The sequence below is a fragment of the Vicugna pacos genome, chromosome 17 (assembly GCF_048564905.1).
Source record: "Vicugna pacos chromosome 17, VicPac4, whole genome shotgun sequence".
NCBI lineage: Eukaryota > Metazoa > Chordata > Mammalia > Artiodactyla > Camelidae > Vicugna > Vicugna pacos.
In genome coordinates, this window is record NC_133003.1 from 53,175,346 (window position 1) to 53,186,341 (window position 10,996).

The 10,996-nt window shown below is 57.1% G+C and overlaps 1 protein-coding gene across 1 annotated transcript in view; it reads right to left on the reverse strand.

The window, feature by feature from the left end:
* The window catches only part of FBLN2 (fibulin 2), an 81,454-nt gene extending 80,176 nt beyond the window's left edge, over positions 1-1,278 (reverse strand). Inside the window, exon 1 of the mRNA XM_072941941.1 lies at positions 1,152-1,278. The gene's annotated coding sequence lies outside the window, so the exon portion shown is untranslated. The remainder of the gene's footprint in view (positions 1-1,151) is intronic.
* Positions 1,279-10,996: the final 9,718 nt, after the last annotated feature.

The following is a 10,996-nucleotide window of genomic DNA, read 5'->3' on the forward strand; positions in this document are numbered from 1 at the left end:
CCGCAGAGGGGGCCTTTCCCTAACAGCACCTTTGGAAGAATCACATGTGCCCACGAACGTGATGGTGGGACGGAAAACAAACCGGGGACACAGATGGACGCTCAGTGCAGCCCAGGAGGCTACAGAGGCCAGCAGAGGAGGCCGGCCTCCTCCCTGCAATTTCCCACCACCGCACACTGGATGCAGTGAAGGGGGAGGGCAGGGGAAGGCCAGCCACACCCTCCCCACCCCGTCCCAGGCCACAGGCCACGTCCAATCCGGGAGGGGACAAGGGCGCGGAGATCTGCAGGGCCTGAACCCGACTCTTCCTAGCTGGTTCCTCTGGGGTCTGCCGGAGGCGGCGATCAGGGGATAGCAGGCCAGCGGGGCCCGGGGGCAGCACAGATGGAAGGAAGAGAACCTTCCAACTTGTCCCCCCAGCGAGTGCTGCTGCTCAGTGCGGCAGTGGCAGGGAATTCGGAGGCTGGGCCCCGTGAAAGAAGAACGGGGGCTTCACGGGACGTGCGAAGGGGTACGTGCGGCTGAGGCACCAGGCTGTGACCCAGCTGCAGGGGCCCCCCCTCCGCAGGCTCAGGGGGTCTCTGCCCCCTTGGTGACTTTGCCAGTGGCCACCAACCTCACACATCAGGACCCCCTCCAGAACCCCCCGGGCTGCACAGGTGGGCTCAGGCCCACCCAGACCCAGGAAGCTGCACCCACAGTGACAGCTGGCCCCGGGTCATGGGGCCCCGTCCAGCTTAGACGGCTGAGCTGGAGAGAGCATGGCGGCGGGGAGCATTACAGACACAGAAGACCTCCCCCAAGTACAAGGACAGAAAGGCCTCATCCAGAGACACAGACGCAGAAGTCCTGAAGATGAACAAGCCGGACCCAGGCGTCTCTCAGAGAGAAGGCTCACAGAAGCACAGCTCACCCGGGACCACGAGCTTGGCTCGGCCCGGACGCGCAGGCAGCCTGGTCAGTGCGGCAGCAAAGGGGAGGTGACAAGTCATTCCGCCCTCTCTGTGGGGCTGACTAAAGCAGCGTCATCTCGCGGACTGGGGCGGAGAGGAGCTCCCGTAACCTGATGAAGTGGGTCAGTATGGAAATCCCACCTCTGCAGAAGGTTGAAGGCAGGGCTGGACGCGCCCGCGCCCAGCATCCCGTCTCACCTGGACCGCGATCGCCCTTCCAGACAGCAGCGTCCCTCAGCACCTCCCGGGCCGGGCCCGTCGCTGCGCCGACGTTGGACAACAGCCCCGGGGCCCCGCCCAGTGGAGCTGAGCCTCTGTGGGCTGTGCAGAGCCCTGCCCTGGGGATCCGAGAGCAGGCCGGCCCCACGCCAGCCCCCCAGCCTGCCTCTCCCTTCCCCACGTGAACACCGCGGCCACTGTCTTCAAACTGCTGTCATTTATTCATAACCCGTAATTGCAGTAAAATACACGTAACATAGAATTTGCTGTCTTAACCACTGTTAAGTGCACAGCTCAGGGGCATCAAGTTCACTCACACTGTTGTGCAGCCATCACCACCACCCACCCCCGGAACTTTCCATCTTCCCAGACTGGTACTCCATCCTCATTAAACACTGACCCCCCACCAGGCCCCGGTCCACCACCCTGCCTTCCGTCTCTGTGGATGTGACCGCTCTAAGGACCTCACATAAGTGGGCTCACACACTGCTTGTCCTTCTGTGATGGGCTTACCTCACTGAGCATAATGTCCTCAAGGTTCCTCCATGCGGCAGTAGGTGTCAGAACGTCTTCATTTCTAAGCCCAAAAAAGGCTCATATTCCATTGTATGTTCAGACCAGATTTTGTTTTTCCATTCATCTGTCAATGGACACCTGGGTTGTCCAAGCCAGCTTACTTCGGCCTGTTGTGAAGAACACTGTTGTGAACGCGAGTGCACGGATGTCACTTCAAGGCCCCACTTCTAATCGCAAAATGGAAACACTTCACATACGAACAAAAATGTGTCCCCACCAAGGAAAGCTCTCCTCTGAGTCTGCATTTTCCCCACTTTTTCAGATTTTAAACCAAATAGAAACTCCACGTGGTCAGAGAGAACAGAAGTAACTCAATTTACATCTCTCCCATCTTTTTAATCCCTGTGCAGCCGATTGCAAATCCACTGTCTAAAAACAAGAGTACATGGTCATACAGGCAGAAGGGTCTCCGAATTCACCTTTTAACTACCTGAACGCTCCGACAGTCACCAGCTTACCCTCCAAACACCTGCTCACGGCTGCATCCACATGTGCAACTGTATCACGGGCATCTCTGTTAAATTCCGTACAGGACACAATGCTTATTAAAAGACACACTGTCAAAATACGCTCATCTGAAGCACCTAGCACCTACGTTACTAAAACTTAACAGTATCCACAGCAGTCATTTAGCGCAGGGATATGTTTTATCCTTGCCCTGCCGTCAGGATTTCTGGAGCACGGCGATCATAAAAAGCAGACTGCTTTATTATTGATTCAAATCACATGTGGGCGAGGCACCCCATGTTGGCAGTCCCGAGCTGGGTGGGAGCTGTTTCTAACTCCCGCCCTGGGTCCACACAGTCCTGTCAGGTCTCTGGCTGTGGGGAAGGGTCCTGCTGGCCAGGCTTGGCCCTGGGACTACCACTCGGGCCCTGTGGCTGGAGTCTTGGCCTTGTTTGCCCGGCCCACTGGGGGTTCCCACCTGGGTGGCCAGCAAGCCTCCGACCTGAGTGGCAGCTGGGGTGGCCCAGGGGGACGTCTCCGAGGACGAGAACATTCCCAGCTCTGCCCTGTTACCCCAGAAAGACGCTAGTCAGGGACCCACTCTCTGTCTCTTATTTTCCCAGAGCAGATGGCCAGGAGCCCACCGCTGCGGAGACATGACCCAGCAGCCGAGCCCCGATGCCAGCAGGGAGGCTGTGCCCAGCGGGCAGCCTGGACCCACTCGGGCCTGCTCTGCTGGGCTGATGACCCTAATCCCGAGTGCAGACGGGGCCAACCGCAAACCCTCCTGCTCACAAAAGGCCTTTGTTCTGCTGCCCTCACCCCGGCCCCCCGTCTCGGCCAGGGAGGAAGGAGGCTTCCTGCCCAGCCTCTACCACTGCCAGGCCCCGTGCCGGCCAGCCCTCACGCCGGGGAAAAGGCTGGGAAGGTCAGACATGGGTTCTGGTGTCACGCCCAAGGGGGCTGCTCCTGATGGCCACATGCCAGCTGCATGAATCGGGGTTTGTTCCTGAACCCCACTTCTTGAACAGAGAGATGCTCTAACTCCCAGAGCAGATCTGAGGGCAACGGGGGAGGCCATGGGTCCCCTGCTCCTGGCTGCGTCTCCAAACCCTCTGTCTGAGCCCCACCATCACCGTGTCCCTGATCACACTGAATTCTTACCCGGTGGAACACTTACAGGGGTGTTACCCAGGGGCCCTCGAATATTTTCCCCTTGGGATCCTTTACTAGGGCTGCCAGGTGTAGTACAAAAGTAAAAGTACGAAATATCAAGTTTAATTTGTATTTTAAATACATGACAAACAATTTTTTTTCATAGAAATATGTACCAAATATTGCCTAGGGCAGACTTGCATTTTATCTGGCAACCCTATCCTGACCCGCTTAAAAATTACTGAGAACCTCAAAGGGCTTTCGTTTGTGGGGTTATAAACACTGAAATTTACTGTATTAGAAACTAAAATGGGAAGACTGCTAAAATAGTTGTTTGTTTTCAACATAACAATCGCTTCTGTGAAGAGCAGCTACATTTTTCAGAACAAAAACATTAGTAAGAAAAGTGGCATTGTTTTGCATTTTTGCAGATCTCTTTAATGTCTGGCTTAACTGAAGATAGCTGGGTTCTCTTATCTGCTTCTGCGTTCAATTTACTAGGACACGTGATTTTGCTTGAAATATGTGAAGTCAATCTGGCCTCACACAGACACTGTAGTCAGCAAGAGGAGGTGCATTCTAACAGCCTTTTCAGGTCATGGTGAATAATTTTCTTTGCTCTCACACAAAAACTCAACAAATGGTGATTTCTTTTTTTTTTAAATCGAAGTATAGTTGGTTTACAATGGTGTGTTAATTTCAGGTGCACAGAAAAGTGATTCAGTTATGAATGTATACATTTTCTCCTGTTCTTTCTCATTACAGGTTATTACAAGATTTTGAATATACTTCCCTGTGCTGTGCCATAGGACCTTGTTATTTCTCTATTTTATACATAGCAGTTTGTATCTCCAAATCCCAAACTCCTAATTTATCCCTTCCCCTCAACCTCTTCCCCCTGGTAACTGTAAGTTTGTTTCCCACGTCTGTGAGACTATTGCTGTTTTGTAAATAAGCTCATTTGTGCCATTTTCCCCACATGTAAGTAACATCATACGATGTTTGTCTTTCTCTGTCTGACTTGCTTCACTTAGTATGATCATCTCTAGTCCATTCATGTTGCTGCAAATGGTGTTATTTCATTCTTTTGTGTGGCTGAGTACTATTCCGTTGTGTATACACACACCTCAGCTTCTTTATCCAGTCATCTGCCAAGGGACATTTAGGTTGCTCCCATGTCTGGGCTGTTGTAAATAGTGCTGCTATGAACACTGGGGTGCAGGCATCTTTTCAAATTAGTTTTCTCCAGATATATGCCCGGGAGTGTGAATGGTAATTTCTTTAGCTCCAGTTGCTATGTGGAGTCTGAAAACACATGAATGAAACTTTCAGTGGCCCACCTCGCACTGTGAATGGCTCTTCTATCCACAGGAGATTTTATAGCAACCTGCACTGGTCGTTTGAGAAACATCGGTTTCCCGGTCTTCCTAATGTCTACGTGTTTCACTAAATAGCTACTAAACTTCACATTTGTTAACAACACTGCTTATCTCATGAGCAAAGTCTTAAAAGTTTGGTATCCTGGTGCCCGTTGGAGTTTTCCAATATTGTAATTTTCTAGCTCAAATTGTACCACTGCCAACAATCACCACCACTCATTTCCCTCGAAGTGACAGCTCACTTCATTCATTTTCCAGAAAACGTCGGCCAAATGCCCAGGTCTGAGGAACCCGAGAGCTGGCTGTTTTTTCCTTAAAGAGGTGGCTATTTGAGCAGGCAATTCAAGCAGCCACGTGAGTGCTTCTCCCTGAGACAGCCCTGGCAGTCAGGGACGCCTTCTGTGCACCTCCCAGGCCACCCCACAGACTGGAGGAAAGATGTGTACTCACAAGCCACACAACTAAAAAGCGCTGCAGAAAAATGTGTTACAGCTTGGTTGTGACAACAACGTGGATCCGGGCGAGAGACCAAGCAGCACTCGCAGAGTGGGAGAACTCAGGTTTGTTACACCAGCAAGCCCAAACAACTTAACACTCCTAGCTCTGGAGCCCGTATGCAAGTTTACACAGGCTTTTATAGGCTGCCAGTTTACACTTTGCAACATCATATGCAAATAAGGTATAACAGAAGTTGACTAATTAGGAACAAGCTTTGTAGAAATGGACCAATCAGGAGGGAGAGAAATAACCAATCAGGAGTGAGCTCCATGCAAATGAAGTACTACAAATGGACCAATCTGAAGTAGGGAAATGGACCAATCAGGAGTGAAGGAAATAACCAATGAGGAGTGAGCTCAGGGAACCAATAGAATTTTAGGGGTAAGTAAGCCGTTTCAGAGGCAAAAAGTGAGATAGAGGCTCTGGGCCTGGGAACCGGATGGTGCCGGCAGGAGAGTAGTGGCCCTGCCTGGGGGTCCTGCCGGTCTTTTTATGGGGCTTCCCGCCTCATTACGTCCTCACTTTAGCAGGAGATAGCGCAAGGCGGCCCTGGTGAAGAATCCAATGACCACGACGGCAGCTGTGCTGCGGCCCTGCTCCATCCTGGGCCCTCCCCCTTTTCCATCATCTGTGCAAATGTCAGCGAGAGAAAACAGCAAATCTTAGGATTCTTAGGAAGACAGTTTGACCTTGTGGGCCTTCTAAGAGGGTGTGCGGACCACACTTTTGAGAACCTCTGTGTTATGTACACTTGTTTGTGTCTCCACCACTGGACAGTTGGCTCCAGGAAGGCTGGGGTCTCTGTCCATTTCCTCTGCAGCCCCAGCCCCTCCACCAGCATCTGGCATGCGGTCAGTGCTCACTAACATACCCGGGGGGAGGCCAATGTGTCCTTGAGACGCAGGATTGACCACCATGGCTTCTCCTTACTGCCCAGAGGGACCCACAGCCATGACTCTGTGTGTCTATTTCCAGACATTTTCCTGTGGGTTTCCAGGCAGGTACACACCCCTATGAAATATGGAATATTCATTCAATACATTCTTACTGAGCACTGACTCTGTGCCCATCACTGCTCCAGGCACTGGGGACCCAGCAGATGACAAGATAGATTCTCTGCTCTCCTCGGGCAGACGGCTTAGTGGGAGTGACCACTGTGGACAAGTACACAGACAGTGCGTCCGATGGTGACACACGGAGTGAGGGGACAAGTGGGAAGAGCCAGCGCCGGGGGAGGGGGAGTATTTAGTCGAGAGTCAGGCCCCTGTGAGGAGGTAGCATTTAAGCAAGGAACTAAATAAAATGCAGGAGTAAGTCATGTGGATGTTTAGGGACAGAACAGCAAGTGCAAAGGCCCAGAGGTGAGGACACGCCGGCATTCTGTATTAGTCAACAATACACGGGGTTCCAATGAAAAAATGGGCAGAAGACCTTTCTCCAGTGAAGACATACAGATGGCCAGCAGGCACTTGAAAAGATGCTCAATATCGCTAATTATCAGAGAAATGCAAATCCAAACCACCATGAGGGATCACCTCACGCCAGTCAGAACGGCCAGCATTAGGAAGTCCACAAGCAATAAATGCTGGGGAGGCTGTGGAGCAAGGGGACCCTCCACACTGCTGGTGGGGATGCAGTCTGGGGCAGCCGTTAAGGAAAACAGTATGGCGATTCCTCAAAAGACTGAAAACAGACTTACCCGAGGGCACGCGGCTGCGCGGGGCGGAGGCAGGAGGGGCCCCAGGGTCTCGGTGCCGAGCGCCCTCTGGCTGCCTCAAGCAGGAGGGCCCGGAGATCGGTGAGGGGCCGCAGGGGGGCCTGCACCTCTCAGTCACAGTCCCCCTCTGCCCCTGAGCACACAGACGCTGACGCCCCACAGGCACCCAGGGAGAAAGCGCTTTAATGACCCCATTTCACAGGCAAGGAAGCCGAGGCTCAGGGAGGGATCTCACACTCGGGGCGACAGGGGCGCGGACTCCAAAACCATGATTTTTTTTCCTCACAGTTTTCAAGAGACATCGCCATTGAGCGCTGGCATGTTCACATCAGCAGATGAGGGACACGGCTGTTTTTCCAACACCTTCCTTGAGATACAACTCACATGGCACACAGTGCACCCAGCTGAAGTGTGCGACGCAGTGGTGTTTAGTGCATTTACCGGGTGTGCAGCCGCCATCGCTCATCATCCCCCAGATGAAACCCCGTGCCCAGCAGCAGTCTCCCCATGTTTCCTCCCGGCCCCCGGCCCCCGGCCCCCAGCCCCCATTCATCTGCTTTCTGTGTCTACAGAGGTGCCTGTTCTGAACGTACACCACGAACAGAGCCATATCCCATCAGCCTGTGTGTCTGGCTCCTTCCCCGGAGCGGGGCCCTCTCACGGCGCGTCCACGTCGTGGCACGGTCAGCGTGGGTGCGGAGGGGCTGCGTGCAGTTCATTCACTCGCCCGTGGATGGGCAGCTGCACTGTGTCCACTTTTTGGCACACGTTGATTTGCACAGAACTGCAAACCACGTCGCCCGTCCACGGCCACACAGAGGCAGAATGCCTCCCTACTATTGTAAATAAAATAGTCCAGAACTGAGGCCTGAGTGAGAGATTTCACACCACGATGGACAAACGTTTTGTCATTCTTTAGATCTGTTTTATGACCTTTCTGCTGCCCTGGATTTCCAGCAGTAGAGAACACTCTGTAGGGCCCGCCCCCATGTGCCCACATGAGGCTCCCTGAGTCCCCGCCCGCGGGAAGAGTCTGCCCTGGCCCTGAGACCCCACGGCCCAGGGTCCTGTGGGGCCATCAGGAAGGGGTGCTGGCACCAGGCCTGCCGGGGGATCCATCCAATGGCAGACGCCCGGGTGTCCCTGGCCACACTGCCAGCTTCCCCCATGACAGATTTTGGCCTGGGCCCAGGATGCGTTATCTCGGGGTTGATACCTTCCCTGTGGAGCCGTCTGGGCGGGGAGGGAGGCTGGGGCTCCCTAAGAGGGACACTGTACTGTCCCTACCTGGGCATGTCCCTCGGGCTCAGCCTTCCCTGCCCCCAGGCCTGGAATCCCTCGCATCCAGTAAAGAGTTCTAGGAACAGCCTGCTGGGCTAGAGCTGGGCAAACAGGCCCGGAAGAACTGGGGACTCTTTCCTACATCTCTGTGGTGTGCAAGGTGCAGGGAGGGCGGGGCGCTCCTCAGAGACCTCCACCCTGGGGGCACCAAGGAGGGAGGTGCACCCCATCCCAGCCTGGTGCTGCCCAGGTTGCGGAGGGGAGGTGGGAGGCAGGGGCTTCCGAAGCCCCCAGGGAGTAGAGGCAGGCGGGAGAGTGCCCGCTCACCGAGGTGCGGCTGCAGGAGGCGGGCAGCCCCGGCCCGAGCCAGCCGGTAACGGGGGGCAGCCCGGTGTCACTTTAGTCCTCCCACAGTGAGCCCCACAGTCTCACTCCAGTGATTCCACACTCACTTCCCTCTGGTGGCCCCCACATCTTCACCAGATTTTCTAAGCAGTCCAGCCCTGGTGCTGTAGGACCCGGGCAGGCCCCCGTCACACGGGGGCCAGGGTGTTGGAGAGAGGAAGGTCATCCCCACCCCACCCCAAGGCCTGAAGCTGCCCACGAGGGAGGAAGGGACTTGGAGGCACTGAGACCGAGCCCCACCCGCTCGGGAGGCCGCCCTCCAGGACCAGCCGGCCGTGAGGACGACCAGGGCTGCCGCGTCTAGGGAGGCGAGGACACTGAGGGGAGCCCGTGCCCCCCCCCGCCCGGTCGTGCAGCTGTGTCTGCCCGGGGCCAGCTTCTTCCAGTGCACTGGGGGCATGCTGAGGTCTGGGATGCTCTGTGAGGCTTGGTCCTGGTCCCGGCTCCCTGGCTCTGCGGGGTGACTGCCACCCCGGCTGGATGCCTCTCCTCACTCTCAGCAGGTGCCCCGCCCCCGGCTCTCCACGTGCCCAGCCACCACAGGGAGCTCCCCGAGCTCGCTTTGTGCCTTGTGCCCTGTGGGGGGGTATCTGCTCGCCGCCCGCGGGCTTCCCCAGCCCTCAGTGGAGCGCACCGCGTTTGCTGCAGCGCCTGGCCGGTCGTCCCTGGCACTGGGCTCAGCAGGCAGCGCTCACTCTCCGTCTCAGGCCCAGGAGAGCCGGCGGAGCCCTGCCCTCCAGTTCCTGGGATGGACCCGAGTTCCCATGGGCAGAGAATCTGTCCCTGGGCTGGCATCGTTTTGGGCGGAGGACAGCCGAGGGCTGGCCTTGAGGTTTCCGGGGATCTGGGACCAGAGGCAGCGCCAAGACGGCCCCCACCTGCATGCGCAGGCCCCCTGGACACAGACGGGAGGGCGGGGGGCCAGAGGCACCCAGCTCTGATTGCCTGCGGGCCGCTGGTCCGCCTGATGGCCAAGTGTCACGCGTCGGGGCATCGCTTCCCCGCTTTGGAGAAGAGGAGTGGGAACTCAGACGGGAGAGGGCGCACGGCCAGGAGCAGCACCGGCAGGAGTGCAGCCAGCATCCAGTCTCCGCGGGCTCCTCGCGCTGGCCTCGGCCGGCCTGGGCCTGGGCCGCCCGACCGGGCGGGGACGGGGCAGCAGCCTCCCCCGTCAGCAGGTGCGGCTCGAGGTCAGGGCTGTGGGCCCCGGGCTGACGATGCCCCGGGGCCCGAGCGCCCACGGCGTGGCTGTCTCCCTGCGGGGGCGCATCTGCCAGGCCTGTGCCTGGGCTCCTGCCTCTACTTCCCATGCTGCCTCGCAGGCCGGCCGGGCTGCTCCCACTGGCTCCAGCCGGCAGTGTGAGGCCCCACCTGGGCCCTGCCCCGCTCCAGGGGCCACCTGGCCCAGGAAAGGTCCCCTCCCTCCCCCAGGGCCCCTGGCCCGTTCCGGGGAATATGGTCCACCCTCAGCCCAGACCTGCCCGGGAGGGGAGGGGAGGCAGGAAGCCAGGAACCCACCCGGGCATCCTCTTTCCTGGAATGGCCATGTCTGTTTCTGCCTCTCGGATTGCTACCAGGAGTCTGAAGTCCTGAGTGGCTCCTGGTGCCCAGTGCTGCTCAGCTGGTACGGATGCCCTGCCCTGCCCCCCACCGCGGTGCCCGCCCCGGCCGTCCTCTGTCTCACAGGCCTTGAGTGGGAAGGGCAGAGCCGGCCAGCTCCGCCTCCTGGTTTTTGGGTGGAGGCCAAGGCTGGAGGGCCACAGAGCATCAGGCCTGCCCCTGACCACCCAGCGCATGACCCTGTCAGCCAGGGGCTGTCCCAGGCCAGGGAACAGAGGAGCCAAGGAGCGGGTGGGGCCGCCAGGGGCCAATGACCGCTTTCTCTTCCGAACAACAGCAAGGGACGGCTGCCAGACGGGTGGGGACAGCTTGTTCTCACAGCGGGGCCCAAGGCCCCGGGCTGACCAAACCTCCGCTCTGCTGCACCAGACATCCGCTCAGCGACGGCCTGGTCCCTACTCCAGCCTCAATTTTTAATGCTTTGCTAAGAGAGCTGGGACATGGTAGTAACTGGGGGCCTAGGTCCACCATTTCTGTGGCCGATGAAGCTGGCAGGTGATCTGTCCCCTGCCTCTGGGGGCAGCCCCCAGTCTGGAGAAGAAGGAAGGGGAGGAAAAGCAGTGGGAGGAAGGGCGGGAGGGAGGGGACCTGCCCTACCCCATGCGTCTAGGCTCACAGCGTCCTGCACGCATGCACGGCACACTGAGGCTCAGAGATGGGACAGACCTACTTTGCTGCAGCTGCGAGCATTAAGACTAGAAGCCTGGCAGGAACGATTTATAACTGTAGCAACTGTGGCGATGCAC